General features: G+C 40.4%; 1 long non-coding RNA gene across 1 annotated transcript in view; it reads right to left on the reverse strand.

Annotated features, from left to right (window-relative positions):
• Positions 1-2,185: 2,185 nt before the first annotated feature.
• The window catches only part of LOC121133703, a 72,441-nt gene continuing 55,762 nt past the window's right edge, over positions 2,186-18,864 (reverse strand). Inside the window, exon 3 of the long non-coding RNA XR_005870673.1 lies at positions 2,186-2,267. This is a non-coding gene — a long non-coding RNA (uncharacterized LOC121133703). The remainder of the gene's footprint in view (positions 2,268-18,864) is intronic.

Here is an 18,864-nt window from a genome sequence, read left to right on the forward strand (position 1 = left end):
AATTACTGAAGATACTGTGATAAAATACACACTTGGTTGCTAGGATACACAGCTTTAAGGAAGCATAGATATCACCATTTATGCCTTGTTGGGCTCTGTAGACTAATGCAGAATAGGCATAGTTTAGTTGGCAGGTGTCAGAGAACCCAGCAGCAAAAGAAAAACAGAGACTGCTCTTGTGTTTAAAGCCAACCCTAGTTTCCTTTTACTCAGTGTTACTGTGTGTTTGAAGCCATATGATGAATCACACAATAGGGAGATTCAAACGCAGGTATTCAAAATAATATAAACAATAATTAAGGTATCTTAGGAGGAAGGTTACTCATCATGGAAATCCTTGCAACAGATGAGCCAGAAGAGCAGAGAGTTTGTTGTAAAGCTCTGTCTCCAAGTAATGTCAGAAACTATATCCACTAAGTCTTACAAACATGACGGCCTGAACATGAGCTGAACAAGGACACCAGCAATAGACTTGCTAAAGTGGCCAGGAGAAACGCCCAAGAGCCCTCAGGCCTACACAAGAAATAGTCTTCCCTAGGGAAGAGCACACCAATTGGTTATCCAATCCCAAATGCTCAGACTTGAAAACATACGTATGTGTAGCACTATACAGACTGAGAAGGCTGTAGTAAGACTATATGCATACACACATTTATGAATGTAATAAGAATTAATGAAAAAAGAGGCTATGAATTTTAAAGAGAGCCTTTTATAGAAGGGTTTGGAGGGAGAAAGGGGAAGGGATAAATGTACTTATAATCTCAAAAATGAACCAAAATGGAAACAGGAATGTTCGTGTCTGTTGTTGGTATCATGTTCCTGTTCTATGTCTTCAGAGAGACCCTACAGAATTACAAAAAAAGAAAAAAAGGTCATGTCTAAAGTTGATAACTACAGTGAAATGTTCTTACCAGACTTCAAAAGGAGAGTAAGCAAGAAGATAAATATTCCATAATAAACCATAACATGAAAATATTCTGTTTGCACGTGTGCTTGTTAAATTTTAGCTAAATTACAAGTCAGGTAAGACTTAATTAAAAGTTACCAAAGAAAGCTACAAAATTGAATAAAATGAGGAATGAACATACCCATTAAGTGTAAGATCATCTAAATTGCTATGCGAATTAAACATCATACAAACGCTTGACTATCCAGAGAGATATTTGTAAGCATTGAATGTCTATACCCCACTTCATATTTTAAAGAAAATTTGGATGATTCTCACAATGATCCTGTTTTCCTCATCTTCTCTCATTTGATGGGTTTCACAGCTCTGTTTGCTTTACAAATGGGAAAGCCAAGGAGCTAAGAAATTAATTCCTCATGATAGAAGTATCGAAGCTACAAGTCTTAAAATCTCAACATCCAACATTGAGATCCTTTTCTTGTGAGAAGAGGGAGTCTTTTGTTTTGCAAGCACAAAGGGAAGGACATCAAAACATATAGGTGTGTTCTACCTGTACAACTCTGGGTGGGTGTCGAATTTAGGATGCATGGGCTCCTCACTGACAGAGGCAGAGATAAAAAGTCTTCTGGTCTCTCTGGTGCAGGTTGTGGTCACTATCATCTTTGAAGTCAGAAGAGGAGGCATGGGCTGATTGGATCTCTAGGTTGATTTTTTATTTTACCTGATGTGGCAGAGCTAACTTCAGATCTTAAAAGGCCTGTCAGACCCACCTCATTGTGGGTGTTTTAAATGAGGCCCCAGCTGAGAGAAAGACATCATGCCATCTAATTTACTTCAGAGCAAAGAAAGATATTTTGGTGGTGGTGACAAGGTAGAACACACATAAAAATGAAATTTTGTTCTCTTTAAAATATTTATCCAAGTAATAAGTTTACAACAGTTGCTAGAAGCTCATTAGATTCTAAGACATCACCCATAAAATGCTAACAACATTATTCTTAAATATAAGAGATCATCTACTTCATTGATGAGTTTAAGACAAAATCAATTCGGTGCAGCCATCTGTCTTAGTCTATCCCTTGGGAATAGAGTTGGAATGGCTAAATACTAGTAGAAAAGTTAAAACTGCAAAGTAACAAACATCAGAGAATTTAACAAAAGCCAAAAAAAATGGTAGGTAATTAAAATTCTAGTTCATACCAGTTTTCACAGAATATTCTAGAATTCAGGTTTTACAATTGCCTAAAAATTATTTGGGCTAAATTGAAGTCTTCTTACCAGTTTCCTTTAGATTCTGATTGAGGCTGGGTTTGAGACTCAGAGGCAGGGTCAAACACAGAGTAAGAGTCCCAGACAGGATCTGAAGTAGGAAGGAAAAGTGAATGAACTAAGTCTAGCTTCATCGTTTTTCTGTACTTTTGAAACCAGCACAAAACATAAAAATTACACATTTTTAATGGGTGCTCCCAGTGATGTTTCAGTACATTTGTGTATTATGTAATGACTAAAGCAGATTAAGTACATCTCCTTAAACACTTATCACTTTTTCTTGTGAAAAATTTCAATTTCCTCTCTTACTGTTTCCTTACTGCACAATATTTAGTCAGCATCTTGAGATGTCCATGGTGAAGCATCACACCAGACTTCCCAGTCTTATAGAAAAATAACGTAACAACCACTGGCCAATCCTCAACCTTCAGTCTCACCCAACCCCACCCTCCATCTCTGAGACCCACCACTTTATTCATAGTGTCCATATGATCAACAATTTTAAAATCAAACATGAATGAAATCATGCAGTAATTCCCTTTCTGTTTCCCCTTTCTCCCACTGAATATCATAGTCCCTGTCTCTGTCCATATTGTAACAGATGACTGGCTTTCATTCACTTCATAACTAAATAACATTCCATACTATATACTTATTCATATGTCAGCTGATGAACATTTATGTTGATCCCATATTTTAGTGACTGTAAATATTGTGTCGGAAAAAGTACCTTTCAGCAAATGGCACTAGAGAAATTGTGTATCTTCTGTACCAGCCAATGACTAATGCAGGTCACTTAGTTTCCTTCAGATACAGGCAAAGATTCATTCAGAAATCTTTTTTCCCATATTTTTATTTAACTTTTTACACATGTCACTTTCAGTTCCCTCTCCCTCCCCTCCTCCCCTACCCCACAATCCTCCCAAACCCTCACCCCCACTCCATCCCCCCTCCACTCCCCAGGGAGGGCAAGGGCATCCATGAGGGATTTCCAGAGTCCGTCACATCATCCCGGGAATGGCCCAGGTTCTTCCCCACATGTCCAGGCTGACAGAGCATCCCTCCACATGGCATGGATTCCCAGAGTCCCTCTGTATGCCAGGAATAAATACTGCTCCACTCTCCAAGGTCCCACAGATTGCAAAGGCCTCCTCTCTCTCACCCAGGTTCCGTGAGAGGGTGTCTGGATCAGTCCCATGCTGGCCCTCCAATCATCAGTCTGGGGTCCATGTGATGCCCATTGTTTAGGTCAGCTGCCCCTGTGGGCTTCGCCAGTCTGATCCTGATTCCCTTGGTCATTGCTCCTCTTTGCAATTGGGTTCCAGGAGTTCAATTTGGTTCACAGCTGTGGGTGTCTGCCTCTGTCTCCATCAGCCACTGAATTAGAGTTCTAGGATGGCATATAAGGCAGTCATCATTCTCACCATCATGTGAGGGCATTTAAGGTAGCCTTATTGCCAGTTGGTGTCATTCCTGTAGATCTGTGAAGATCTCACTAGTGCCAGATTTCTCCTCCAACTTATAATGGCTCCCTCTTTTATGGTATCTCCCATTCGTTTCTCCTCTATTCTTACCCTGGCTCAACCTTCCTGCTCTCCTGTGTCGTCCTCTCTCCTCCTCTTCTCTCCCTCTCTTTTTCCCATCTCCTTCTGCCCTCCGCTTCTCCCCCTCCCCAATATAATTAGGAAATCTTATAGCATCTCAAATAGAAACAGAGGGAAGGGTCAGGCAAAGGGGTGATATTTTTGTCCTTAAGAAATGTATGAAAATAGAGCTTGAAGTCAGAGTCTGTGATGCCTCTGGACGTTCCTTTATTGTACAGGGTTGCCTTGGCTATCCTGGGTCTTTTGTTTTTCCATATAAACTTGAGGATTGTTCTTTTGAGGTCGGTGAAAAATTGTGCTGGTATTTTGATAGGGATTGCACTGAATCTGTAGATTGCTTTTGGTAAGATTGCCATTTTTTACTACGTTGATCCTACCTATCCAAGAGCATGGGAGATCTTTCCATTTTCTGGTGTCTTCTTTAATTTCTTTCTTTAAAGACTCAGAGTTCTTGTTACACAGGTCTTTTACCTGTTTGGTTAGAGTTACCCAAAGATATTTTATGGCATTTGTGGCTATTGTAAAGGGTGATGTTTCTCTGATTTCTTTCTCATCCCCTTTATTGTCTATATATAGTAGGGCTACTAATTTCTTTGAGTTAATTTTGTATCCTGCCACTTTGCTGAAGGTGTTTATCAGCTGTAGGAGTTTCCTGGTAGAATTCTTTGAGTCCTGAAAACAGCTTGGTATTGATACAAAAGCAGACAGGTACACCAATGAAATCGAATCGAAGACCCTGGTATGAACCCACACACCTTTAAAAACCTGATCTTTGACAAAGAAGCTAAAACTATACAATAGAAAAAAGAAAGCATCTTCAACAAATGGTGCTGGAGTAACTGGATGCTGGCATGTAAAAGACAACAGATAGATCCATATCTATCACCATGCACAAAACTTAAGTACAAATGGATCAATGACTTCAACATCAATCCAGCCACACTGAATCTCTTAGAGGAAAAAGTGAGAAGTACCCTTGACCAAATTGGTACAGGAAACAGCTTCCTGAACATAACACCAGTAGCACAGACACTGAGATCAACAATTAATAAATGGGACCTCCTGAAACTGAGAAGCTTCTACAGAGCAAAGGACACAGTCAACAAGACAAAATGACAGTCCACAGAATGGGAAAAGATATTCACAAACCCCACATCTACCAGAGGGCTGATCTCCAAAATATACAAAGAACTCAAGAAGCAAGTCTCCAGAACACCAAAGGATCCAATTAAAAACTGGGTACAGAACTAAACAGAGAATTCTTAATAGAGGAGTCCAAAAAGGCCAAGAGACGCTTGAGAAAGTGCTCAACATCTTTAGCCATTAGGGAAATGCAAATCAAAACAACTCTAAGATACCATCTCACTCCTGTCAGAATGGCTAAAATCAAAAACACTAATGACAGTTTATTCTGGAGAGGATGTGGAGCAAGGGGTATACTCCTCCACTGCTGGTGGGAATGCCAACTTGTGCAGCCACTTTGGATATCAGTATGGAGACTCCTCTGAAAAATGGAAATCATTCTACAACAAAATCCAGCAATTCCACTTTCAGGCATATACCCAAAAAATGTACCCTCATACAATAAGGACATCTTCTCACTATGTTCATAGCAGCATTATTTATAATGGCCAGAACCTGGAAAGAACCTAGATGCCCCTCAACTGAAGAGTGAATAGAGAAAATGTGGTACATTTACACAATAGAGTACTACTCAATAGAAAAAAAATGGAATCTTGAAATTTACAGGCAAATGGATGGCACTGGAAGAAACCATTCTGAGTGAGGTAACCCAGTTACAAAAAGACAAGCATGGTATATACTCATTCATATATGGATTTTAGAAATGGAGCAGGTCATTGCCAGCCCACAACCCCACAGCCAGAGAGTCTGGGGTTCAGGGAGGACCCTAAGAGAAATATGCATGGTAATCCAGAGACGGGTTAGGGGATGTGATCTCCTAATTGGATTGGGGGGTGGAGAAGAGGAGGGTAGAAGCAGAAGGGAGAAAGAGAGGGAGAAAAGAGGAGGGGAGAGAAGGACATGGGAGAGCAGGAAGGTTGAGCCAGGGTAAGTATAGAGAAGAAAAGGATGGGAGATACCATAAAAGAGGGAGCCAGTATAAATTGGAGGAGAGATCTGGCACTAGTGAGATCTTCACAGATCCACAAGAATGGCACCAACTGGCATTAAGGCTACCTTAAATGCCCTCACATGATAATGAGAATGATGACTGCCTTATATGCCATCCTAGAACCCTCATCCAGTGGCTGATGGAGGCAGAGGCAGACACCCACAGCTGTGAACCGAATTGAACTCCTGGAACCCACTTGCAAAGGAGAGTGATGACAAAAGGAATCAAGATTGGGCTGGAGAAACCCACAGAGGCAGCTGACCTAAACAAGGGGGAACACATGGACACCAGACTGATGACTGAGGGTCCAGCATGGGACTGAGCCAGACACCCTTCCACAGAACCTGTGTAAGAGAGAGGAGGCCTTGGCAATCTGTGGGACCTTGGAGAGTGGAGCAGTATTTATTCATGGCATACTGAAGGACTCTGGGAACCCATACCATGTGAAGGGATGCTCTCTCAGCCTGGACACATGGGGAAGAACCTGGACCCTTCCCGGGATGATGTGACAGACTCTGAAAATCCCTCATGGAGGCCCTTGCCCTCCCTGGGGAACAGAGGGAGGATGAAGTGGGGGTGAAGGATTGGGAGGATTGTGGGATGGGGAAGGAGGGGAGGGAGAGGGAACTGAAAGTGACATGCGTAAAAAGTTAAAAAGACTTAATTAAAAATAACTTAATTACCCTAAGTTCTTCCTTGTGGTATATAAATAAATGATTTTCTTTTTGGAAAAAAATGTAGGAAAATAGTCAGGCGTTGGTGATGCACGCCTTTGATCCAAGCACTCTGGAGGCAGAGGCAGGCAGATCTCTGTGAGTTTGAGGCCAGCCTGGTCTACAGAAAGAGTTTCAGGACAGGCTCCAAAGCAATACAGAGAAACTCTGTCTTGAAAAAAACAAACAACAACAACAAAAAATACAAAAAAGAAATGTAGGAAAATTATGCTTGAAAACAAATATATAGAAATGTATGAAAACATTTGCTTTTTTCCCAAACATTTGTAAGACCAATGTCAAACATAGGTACATAGCTTTGTCAAAAACCTATAGGCACACATGGACCTAGGACATCGGGATTACACTGATATACGTGCCTTAGTGCTAGAATAAGCAATTTTGAATGATTTTTTTTACCATAAAATGATAAATCTTTGAGTAGATCCATTTAACCTAATTTAAACAGCTCGTGATACATATATACTGAAGCATCACTGTAAATATGTACAATTTTAATTTTTCAATTATCAGTATTATAAGCAACAAGTTAAAGAAAGCCACATCTGGGCCTCGAAGTTAAATCTTAAGGCAACATTCAGCGAACTTAATTGAGCCCAGCACACCAAGGCTTAGCTCAGAGGAGGGGGATGACAGAGGAGACGTTCTCTCTGCTGCCTCTCACTGTGGGACTCTGCCGGCAATGACTTGCTGTTGTGTTCCTTAGTATCTGGAGCACATTTCAGTCATTGACCAAACATGCTCCACATGAATTATTCCAAACCATGTTTACTTACTTGGACGTAAAATCCAAAAGATGGACAAGGAACACATGGCCTCAGAAAGTGGAAAAAGTCCTCTCTGGAAGCCAACCCACTGCGTGCAATTTCTCCTCCTCCAAGAAGTTAAGTCCAGGTTTTAACCCTCTGGCATCAGATGTGGCCACACAACACAATATATTGAATTATGAGACTGATTTTGTGTTTTAGTCAAAGACATGTAAATAAATGAACAGGGTCAACAAACAAAGCTAATGTAAAATGGAGCTTGGACAATGACTTCATCAAGAACAGAAGGGGACTTCTATTGTAAGATAATAGTTCAAGCTTGTTCTTCCCAAGTTAACTAGGATGATCAGAGTGGTTTCGGTCCCTTGCTTTGCTTTATTTTACCCATACAGTATTAATGATTTCCTAGGTTTGGAAATTTTATTTTATTTTTATTTCTGTGTGCGTGTGTGAGGGCATGGGTGTGTGCATGCGTGCGTGCGTGTGTGTGATGTTTGGTGGAGGTATCAGTACCATGCTGAATGTGTGGACGTCAGAAGACATATAGGGGTCAGAGGACAATTTGATGAAGTTTGTTCTCTCTTTCTGCCTTTACATGGTTCTAGAAAACAAATGTAGGCTTGCACCACCAGGTGATATGCACCTTTACAGGCTGTCATTTTTCTGGTCCCCATTTTCTAGCTTTTTGTTTATGCTTTATTTTCCCCCTAAACACTTTCTTGTGGAACTGACAATAGAAAAGGTAACACACTGTGGTTTTTACCTGATTTCCAAGTTCATTCAACCTGAGGTGCCAAGGGTTATATTACTAATGTATAAGACCATGGTGAGAACTGATAATTAACATTTGCAAGATGTTCATATAGAAGGTGTGAGAGCAGCATTAAATCTGATATAGCAGAGGGGTCTTCAATAAGAAACCCTGTTTTATTAGTATACTTTTAATTCCAAGTAAAATTCTGAGTGGGGGCAATGGCAAGGCACTGTGTGGAAATACTTAAACAACAGACATCTGGTTCTTGCAGTTGGATATTTTGGTGGCATGCTGATGATACCATCTTCCCAGTAAGGCACTGTCAATATAGATCTCGGAGTGGAAGCATTTTCTTTAGAGTTTCATTCATTCATGTCAATGTTTCTGTTCATAGGCAGACAGTGCAAGGACATCAAAGCCATGTGGTCAGTCAGAAAACAGTCATCTTTCTTCTTGGGGTCTCGGCTTTGAACCAGTCTTCCCATTTTCCAGATCATCAATGTCAGAGATGAGTTTCTTATTTGGAATATATCTGCAGCCATAACCCCAGAAACTCCCCTCTAGAGCCTTCAAGCCGAAAACAGATTATTATTTTGTTGCATGGTTTCCGATGACTTTGCCTCTGTGATCCAACTCAGTATGATTTCTAAGGTCCATCAACTTCTGGTCCTAGTTCATTAAAGCTTCTATTTCTCATTTCAGCACTTTAGGGATGGGAAGTCCTGGGCTGTAAACATCAGTAAATTTACCTGGCTGAATTTCCTCTGTCAGATATCAGCAGCCTTAGCCACCATGTAAGGACTCCTGGTCCCATGTCATTAAAGCTCCTATTTCTCATCTCAGCAGTTTAAGGATGCGAAGTCCAGGGCTATAAACATCAGTAAACCGACCTGGCTAAATTTCCTCTGTGAGATCTCAGCAGCCTTAGACACCATGTAAGGGCTTCTGGTCCCATATACGCTTTTCACTATAAAGTGGAGAGTATAGATTTTAAGGGGGTCAAACAAGGCTCTGTACAAGGAGGAGGAGTTTCCCTAGTTGCTTTACACTCCACCCTTGCTACAGGGTAAAAAGGAGTAATGTCCAGATGAGCACCAACTTATTGCTGCTTTCCTACCATGTGACTGAAACCTGTTCTTGAAATTAGGGAAGCAGCAAGGAGTAGAAATGTCACTCTTGCACATGGGGAGGGAACAAAGATGTTCTTAGAACTCTATCTGTTAAGAGAAGCTTTTTCTTTGCTAGCCGCTTTGGTTTATCACCCGCCAGTCGCTTGGGCTCTGCCGCATTGTAGTCCCCAAATAACACACAAGACGCTGTATTAATTATGAAGCTGTTGGCCTTGCTTGTTTCTTACTGGCTAGCTCTGACTTAAGTAATTACTCCATAATTGTTAATCTAAGTATGTCTCTTACCGGAGAAATTTCCGGGCCTCCTACCCCATGGCGTTACATCTCGAACTCTCTTGTGTTTCTCCTTCCCAGAGTCCTCCTGGACTCCTAGTCCCACCTATCTAGATTCCTATTGGCTCAACAGTGCTTTATTGACATAAGACTTCCACAACAACTCTATAAGTAAACTTTACCGGATTTAAAATTGGGCCAAACACATTGCTACTCCAAAGTGAAGGTGAGCATCTTACCTCCCCAAGGTAATAGCTGGAAATTCTATGAACTCAGCTGTGGCTTCTCCATTCTCATACAGTCCTATTTAATCATGCCTTCATGTCTACCATGACCATTTTCTCCCTTTAACGTATAAGAGAATTTTGTAGCACACTGACTTGAAATTAATATGGAAAGGGTTATGGTCTAGTCACTGGAAGGACCATAGGAGCCCAGAACTTTTTTCTAAGAATGCCATGGTGTGTGTGTGTGTGTGTGTGTGTGTGTGTGTGTGTGTGTGTGTGTGTGGTCATTCAGGATCATGCATCTCCAACATTTCTGCGGTCCTATTGTCCTGGGGATATTCAACAGGGTGACCAAGTCAGCAAGCTTACTTCATGGTGACTCTGGGTTCAGAACTCTCAAGGGTGGTTATGTCACTCATAATGCTTTCCATCTACTGATTCAGTTACACGGTGAAGGAAGAAACATGTCTTACAGGGTTTGTCTTTATGAATGTCAACAGACCACTGGAGAGTCTCCATTTTTATCCCTCTTATGCTCTGAGGGGCCAAACCTAACAATGTCCTTCAATGCGTCACTCTTCACACATCTCCTACATATACTCAAGCATCTATAATCTTTTCTTGAACAAGCTAAGGTACCCAACCCTCCCAGCATTTTTAGACTGTCTATTACATTGAACTTGGGGGAATTTTATCCTTTAATTTTTTTAATTTCTAAGAGCTGATGTGTTCCGCCGATGTTGCAGTTTTTTATATGAAATTCAGATTCTTAATACTATGGAAAACCACATTGGCATATTTTGGGATTAATTTCCTAGTAACAATGGATTTAATACAAAACATTCATCTATTGTAGCAAAGAAAAAAAGCCAAAGGGAGCAATATGCATTTTGCAGATTCTGCCAAACAAGGCAATGTTTGTTTATGCTTTAGAAAAAATAAATTAATGTGTTTTGTTTACATTTGCATGCATCTTTCTAGAACACATGTATACACAAAACACAGTTGTTGCGTTATTAATAATACTTTTATGAGGCCTTTCCCTGTCAGTCCATATGGCTTCATCTGAGATGATTTTACCTCTATGCCCTAAGAATGAATCTTATAACCCTTTAAAACCCAACTGGTATCAGATCTGGGTCACCTGCTAAAAACCATGTACAGATTTGACTTACGCTGTGGAATGTCTCTGACACTTCATTTTATGACTGTGTGAATATGAATGCACAGACACATACAAGATAAATAGGAGCACATCACACATAAAGATTTATATGGAAATCAATGGGACAAATAAGTATACTATTTCTGAAAACCTTTGACTAATTAACTACTATCAAAATTTCCAAAATCCAAATTAAAGGTAAAATTCATATCTCCTAACTCTGACTTGGTGCATTCTAGAACTTTTTCAGAAGCATAAACTCATCTTGAGGCTTTGCTCAAAGACCAGTTTTCACTATACAGTGAAACAAAAGTCTTGTTTGTGTCACTATTCTAACATAATCCCAACAGTAAGTGCTGGTTACTTTTATATTGTTCTGTTCTTGTGGCTTATCCTCTTCAGAGAAATACAAGAGAGAGAGAGAGAGAGAGAGAGAGAGAGAGAGAGAGAGAGAGAGAGAGAGAGAGAGAGAAGAGAGAAGAGAGAGGAAGGAGGGAGGGAGGGACGGAAAGGGCAAACAGATGTCAGAAGAATTGATATTTGAGGAGGTGTAGGTGTCCAAATAAATAATGATAAGAATGAAATACCATGAGTTAAATTAAGTCTTAGTGTGTGAGTTAATAGGGATCTAAACAGCTAGGCTCAACAGGAGTAAAACTCTTTCCTTTAAAACACAACAGAAACTAATGTGTATCAGAGAAGGGGCAAAAGAGTACAACCAAGCCTGGAACAGTGGAACTTTTGGGTTAGGGCAGTATTTCTAACTCTGCTCTCAACTGCTTCTAGCTGTTTCCAAGTCCTCAGAATATTTCATTCCTATAGGATTTTTGGAACATTAATAACAGTTAATTCACTATTTGGACTCAGAACAGTGATGAGGCCACAATGTACTCAATGAGTAGAAGTAATTCTTAGTGCTTTAAAAAAATGTCTTTATTTAATTTTTGAGATTACAAAATTTTTCCCTTCCCTTTTCTCTCTCGGAGCCCTCCCACATAGCCTTTCATGATCTCCTTCAAATGCATGACTTCTTCTCACATATTATTATTATAGGAATATGTGTATCCATGTATATTTCTAAACGTAAATGCCTTGGTCCATATAATGGATTCATATGTATGTTTTCAGGGCTGAACTTTTGACATTGGACAACCAATTGATGTGATCTTCCCTCCCGGCTTTCCTCAGTTGTCTGCAATTCTTTGCGTAGGGTTGAAGCCTTGTAAGCTTTTGCCATCTGCTTTGGTGTGTCCGTTGTCATCTTTATTCAGCTCGTGTGCAAGCAGCCATGTTGGTGAGATTCTGCATGCATAGGTTTCTACATTATTAAGAGACACAATCTCACACAAAACTCCTTCGTCTCCTATCCCTTACAACTTTCTACCTTTCTTCTGCAACGCCCCCTTTCCCTTCGGTCTGGATGTGTTTGTAGATGTATCCATTGTGACTGAGTCCCACGACTCTGCATTTGGTTGGTTGTGGATTTCCCTAACATAATACTGTCTGTCTGTTGCAAAAAGTGAGACATGAATACTACATATATCTGTGGGCATGGAAACAAATATTTACATGTTTTTGTTAGGGATTATGCTGGTTTAGTAAATTAGTGACTGTAGGTGCTCCTCCAATAACCATGACTTCACTAGCCCTGAGTATTTTTAGCTAAGTTTCCAGTACCAGATACAGTTTGGCTGTTGCTGAGAAGGTCTTAAGTCCAATTAGAAAGCTTTTAGTTACCACCACTGTATTTGTTCATATTATACCTTTAGGGTTATCATGCCGTGCTAGTCACTGACGTGGCTCATAGACGTCATAGCTAGATACAAATGCTGGTTGCCTCCCTCCTTTGTGTATTACCTTTGTACAAAGATGGCAAGCATAAGGGTCCGATTCAGTCATTTCACACTAAGTACAGATGGAGAAATATCACACCACACACCACACATATGTAATTATTTGTCAGCCTCAAATAAAATACTTCTAAGGTGTGTATGGTTTGCATGTGCAAGCAGTCATGCTGGTGAGACTCTGTGGGTATGGCTTCTGACATTACTAAGAGATGCACTATCACACAAAACTCCTTGATCTCCTAGCCCTTATAGTCTTTCTGTGTATGCGTGTTCCCATGTCTGTGAGTACAAGTATATGCATGTAGAAGCCTGAGGTTGACACTAGGAACCCTCCATTGCTTACCACCTCATTTTTCAAGACAGGACTTCTCAGGAGAACATAGAGCTTGCTGATAGAACTAGTCAAGCTAGCTAGCCCTTTCGCTCTTGGGAGCCTTCATGGGTTCGGGGGATCCAAACTCTGAATTCTGGTAAATGGTGAACACTTTACCCAATGAGCTATCTTCCAACCTTCAAATAGATTTTAGGGGCATAGGAAAAGAGCCAGTGTTCAAGAGTACTTGCTGCTATTACGGAGGACAATAGTCCAGTCACCAGCACCGATGTCTAGCTGCTCATAACTGCCTGTATCTCCAGCTCCACAGGATCTGACGAGAGCTGTGCAGTACGGAAGTGCTGAATGTCAGGCAACTGACTTTTAGAAAGAAAGAAGAGGGTAACAAGGATGCTATCTCTGTATAAGCCATTCCATTATATACTCCTTGATTGTTGGCATCATAATCATCATTCCCAGCAAGAGAACACTGCTGTCCTCACTAGCATGGTGGCACATTTGTCGCGTACCTCTGGCATCTCATTTTTATTTCACCGCAATTATGAGATGGTACCTGTCATTTTGTTTCACTGAAAGTTTAAGTAACTTGTCGAAAGGCAAGGCTGAAATTCAAAACTACCGCAATCTGATCTCAAAGTTGGGGTTGCCAAAACACAATGCCCTTGTAGGTCATCTCCTAGTCTTGTCTTCCAAGATTGAAATAAAAAGAAAGTTGTGTCATAGTCTTGGCTCTCATGTTAATGTTCTGACTTAACATTCTTGAGCTGCACAGGAGAATTTTTAGGTTCTGAGATCAATAGTGGTTTTTCATCACTTGATAGGACTTAATGACATAAACAGAAGTCACACCAGTGTGTGTGGCATGTCAGGTTGCATTCTTAGCAGTGTACAAATGGCTACTACATTAGACCCTGAGGGCACTAGCTCTAATACCTTGAAATGGATTCCAGGCTCATGAGAGCAGAATACGTGTCTCAGTTGTTCACATCAGACTGTTCATATTACCAAGGGGAATACTAGATACAAAAAAGTGCCAGTTCAATGGTTGCTGGATAAGTAAATGTGCTCTTGAATCATTAAGTGGCAATCAGCAAGTGTTGTACTCTGAGGTATTAACCTTAAGCAGACATCTCTACCTCTAAGTTCCTCTGCTTTGATAAACTGGAAATAACAAACCTCTTTGGATTGTCATGAGGCTCAAACAAACACCAAAATAGCACTTAGGATGGAGCCTGATACACAATAAATGTTGGATGCCAGTATTACTCCTCTATTTCACCATCCAATCCTAAAGACCTGAACAAAGTAACCAGTAGAGTCTTCAACAAGTCTTGAATTGACAATCTAGAAATAAGACAGACAGAGGAGGGGACCTAAGCAGTAAGGTGATGTCATTCTCCCTAAAGCAGATTCACTGAGTATGAGGGAAGTTGGTCAAATTGGTTGTTAAGGAGAGAAATCAATAAAATCTAGTGACCTATTAAATGGAGGGGAGATCAGTTATTGTGAAAGATCCCAATGGAAGGTCAGGGTATCAGCAGCAGCTGACAAAATGGACTGGATAAGGAGACAATCTCTTTCGCCTTCTCACCTTGTCTACCCACTACCTTTGGCAGTTAATTTTCCAGCTCTCTCTCCTCTCTCAGAATCATACCAAATGTTTGAGATAGTTCAATTTTCACCCTTTACCAATGTGTGGGCCACAGCTGTGTGATCTGTGGATATCCTGATGGCTTACAAAAATGTCTAGACTAAATCATATCCATTGTCTCTATCGTGACACCTTTTCAAGAGTCACCATGTTGAAATATTTAGTGCATGAACACATCCAGATAATGTTAAATTGGTTGAAATAAAATCTGATGATAACCATTGAAAAAGAAAAAAGAGAATGTAGCATCTATCCCAAAGCAAAAAGCACAGATCAGCTCTTTCATACTTCTACCTCACATGCTACAATTCAACTCAATGCTTATCTTAATTCCAATTAATGTCTCATTAACATCAGTGAAAAGGCCGATATAAATGTCTCCTCTTTTTCTTTTTTCCAGTCCCTCTATGGTGTTTATCATTAAGGATAGCATCCTAGCAGCGAACATGATCTTAGCAGATTTTGTTTATCTAAATGTAGTCATAACCTCCTTCACTCAGATACACAGTTATCTTCTTGCCAACCTTCCCTAGCCCTTGCATTTGTATAAAGATGCCTTAGCATTTTCATGGCTTTTATTTCCATTTCTCATCATATGCTACGGAAAAATTGTATCTTCTGTCTAATTTTTTTTGAGAAGCTGATTGCCTGCCAGTTTTGGCAGAGAAAACTAGGAAATAGAGTTTGGCAACAAAAAGGCACCAAACAACAGGCAAAACTTGAGGTCTGCAAAGTAGTGATGCTCTTCAACCTGTTCTATTGAGTGTGAAATTAGATCCTATCAATGTCATACTCACCCCCGGAGCAAATGTCCCCTTGTGACAACTACATGCTGTGCTTCAAGGCAAATGACAGAATAAAATTTCCAATGATTATGTTTCTGGAGCAGAAACGCTCCAAAAGTGTTAACATAGCATTGATTGGCCGTTAGCTAATCTCTAAGTATCTATGGGAGCAAGTGCCCAAACCACCTTCAAGAGCATATGCTGTTGATTGCTGGATGAAAAAAAACAAGCAAAAGCCTTCCAGGGGTTAGCATGGCAGAACCCACGGAGATGCTGCTTCCAAAACTGGAGGCAACAACTCAGATTATGTAAGTAAGGAATATGAGACCATGTCTTTCAACTTCCTTTCCTCGCTCCTATCCTCTCTGCTTTGCCAGTCATGGTTTGTAGTCCATCATCATTTACTAGCCATCTATCAACTCCACACCAGAAGCTATTTTTAAAACTAGAAAACAGGGAAATATGAAGGTGGCAGAAAAGGGGATTTGTGGGCAGATGGTAAAGCCAATAGACTTCAGAGAGTGATGAGCCGCACCTTCGTGATTGCCCAAATTTCACATGTTCAGAGCGTATCACCAGTGTGGGAGTTAGATGGTTGCATTCTTCAGGGATAAAATGGATTAGGAGGGCAGACATCTTATGACAGGGAACAATTCCTTCCAAAAGAAGCCCCTAAAAAGCATCATGTGACAAGTCAGCAAGAAGGCACCATTTATGAGGGGAAAAGCTGGTACCTTACTCAAAGATACTCCATCCCTGGAATGATGAGAAAATATATTTGGTTTTGCATATGCTATGTAGCTGGTGGCATTTTTGTTGCAGCACACCAGTGACAGTAAGCACAGTGAGAAGCCGGGGGGAAGCCACATCCACAAGCGGAGTCCAGTGGATGGATTTATCTCTCAGACCTGAATCTCTGCACATGTGTTACAGGGGGTATCAGAGGCAGCACAATGAAGACCCAAGAAACAAGAATTCTTATATCTTTGAGTTTCCCCCCCCAAATAAAATTTTTGGTTGGGGAGGGTTAGGACTTGAAACATTTAGGAAACAGCAGTAAGCCCTGAGTTTTAACGTAGCTACATTGCCTTATAACACTTTAAAGTGGTGAATTGAACTCACAATAAGCTTCTGGTAGAGTGGTCCAGGAAAGAAGGAGAAATGGGAAGAAACACGGGTAGAGGAAATGTGGCTAGACAGAGAGAGAGAGAGAGAGAGAGAGAGAGAGAGAGAGAGAGAGAGCAGACACGCCGCCAACTGCGGAGTTCTGAGAATCATCATGCAATCATATTTCTCAAAAAATGTATTATCAAAATACTTCTAGTATCATCAGGCAAGGTTTTGAAATTTTGCTTCTGAGTCAAATGGAGCCGGTGTCTCCAGGAAAGGACTTTCCTGCAGTCTAAGAGGTTGTGCTCATCACACACCTCTGGGAGGTGGGTATAAAGATGGAGTGTGTCCACCACGCGAAATTAGTCCTTTCCTTTAAATTCAAATTGCCATACACTAACCCCTGCATTTTCACAGCTGTCCTTTAGGGAAGACACTAAAGTTGCCCAAAGCCATCCACCTGCTGCTTCAAATCCAGTCTATTGATCTTTCTCCTACTTATCTGAGTTGCCAATTTAGTAAATGGTTCTTTAATTTTTATACTATTACTCCTATTTTAATCTCTCTCCTTCCCTCAAAAAAATGTTCTTTGGAATGGCCCCAGCTACAAACAACAATACATGATCTTAGAAGGAGAATTCACAGCTCTTAACGCTGAATCTCTAAAGCCACACCCACTGAAGGAAAAGCCCTTCACATCACACCAGCCCCAAGAAGGTTTTAAACATCCTTTAAACCCATACTTTGAAAAAATAATTAACATGAGCGCTCTCTCTCTCTCTCTCTCTCTCTCTCTCTCTCTCTGTGTGTGTGTGTGTGTGATATTATTGTGTTATTAGACTTCCTGCTGTCATGTCTTGACCTCACCTTCTAATGTCTGAAATAATTTCCCAGGACATGGATTCATTTACTTTAATCATCGAATAATTCATTCACGTACAAATTCACCCAGGAAACCATGACCGAATCTTACTACTTTTGCTTGGTTCCTTGTAGGGACAAGGTCTCACACTGTGGTCCAAGTTGATCAATACTACCGTTCTCTCTTTTTTAATTACCCTCCCATATACCCTCCCTGCCGTTTCAACTCCACGACCTCTTTTTAATTAACTGCTATCACTCGTGTGTGTGTGTGTGTGTGTGTGTGTGTGTGTAGAGAGAGAGAGAGAGAGAGAGAGAGAGAGAGAGAGAGAGAGAGAGAGAGAGAGAGAGTCTGTATAATGTTATCAGTATGTATGTATGTTTTCAGGGATAGTCATGAGACATAGGAAACCCGGTGCACTCTTTCAGGAGGAAGTCCATTTCTCATGCTCTTAGCCTTCTTCAGTTCCCCCTTCCTTGTTAACACACCTGTTGTGCTATCCTTATCCAAGTCCCATTTAAGCAACCATGTGGGCAAGAAATTATGGGTGCAGCTTCTGACATTACAAGGCAACACAGTCTAGCTAGGATTTGATACCAGTCTCCATTCCTCCCAGGTTCCTAAAATGTATGCGTGTTTATGTGATGAAAACTCCAGGTTTGGCTCTTCTCTAGAAGGCCAGGCTGTTTCTAGTTCTGCTCACTTTGAGATAACTGTCTCTATAGTTTTACAATCTATATTGAGATGTTCCCAATATATTCCATTGAGCAAAACAGATAGGCAGATGTACACAGGGACAACATTGAGGTCGTAGAATAATTCATGTATACATATAGACATATACATATCTGTTATACATATATGTGTATATATGTATACATATACACATCAGTTATATGTATATATACATATATAAATACCAGCTATCTGTATGTATACATATATACATATCATATATATATATATATATATTCAAGTACAGAAGGTTGAAAATCGAATCCTCAGATTGGTTCTGACATAGAATCCTTAATTGTGCCAACTGTTTAAAGTGGCAGAGTACTTACCAGAATTTTCCTGACTACCCTTTCTCCACCCCATGGTACTTCCATATGTCACCTACTCCTAGTATTTCAGCCCATTTTTTAGTTTTTGAAATCATCTTTTTCATTCTTTTCCTTTTTGCTTTCTCTTTGCCTGTCCTATGCCCCAGAATTTGTGCTTTTCAGGGTATGGAAATTATTTGCCTATTTAATTAGAATTCTATTAGCATCTAGTAACACATCAGTAATACATGCTGCATGGAGGGAT

This window comes from Mesocricetus auratus, unplaced genomic scaffold, assembly GCF_017639785.1.
Source record: "Mesocricetus auratus isolate SY011 unplaced genomic scaffold, BCM_Maur_2.0 Super-Scaffold_100023, whole genome shotgun sequence".
Taxonomy (NCBI): domain Eukaryota; kingdom Metazoa; phylum Chordata; class Mammalia; order Rodentia; family Cricetidae; genus Mesocricetus; species Mesocricetus auratus.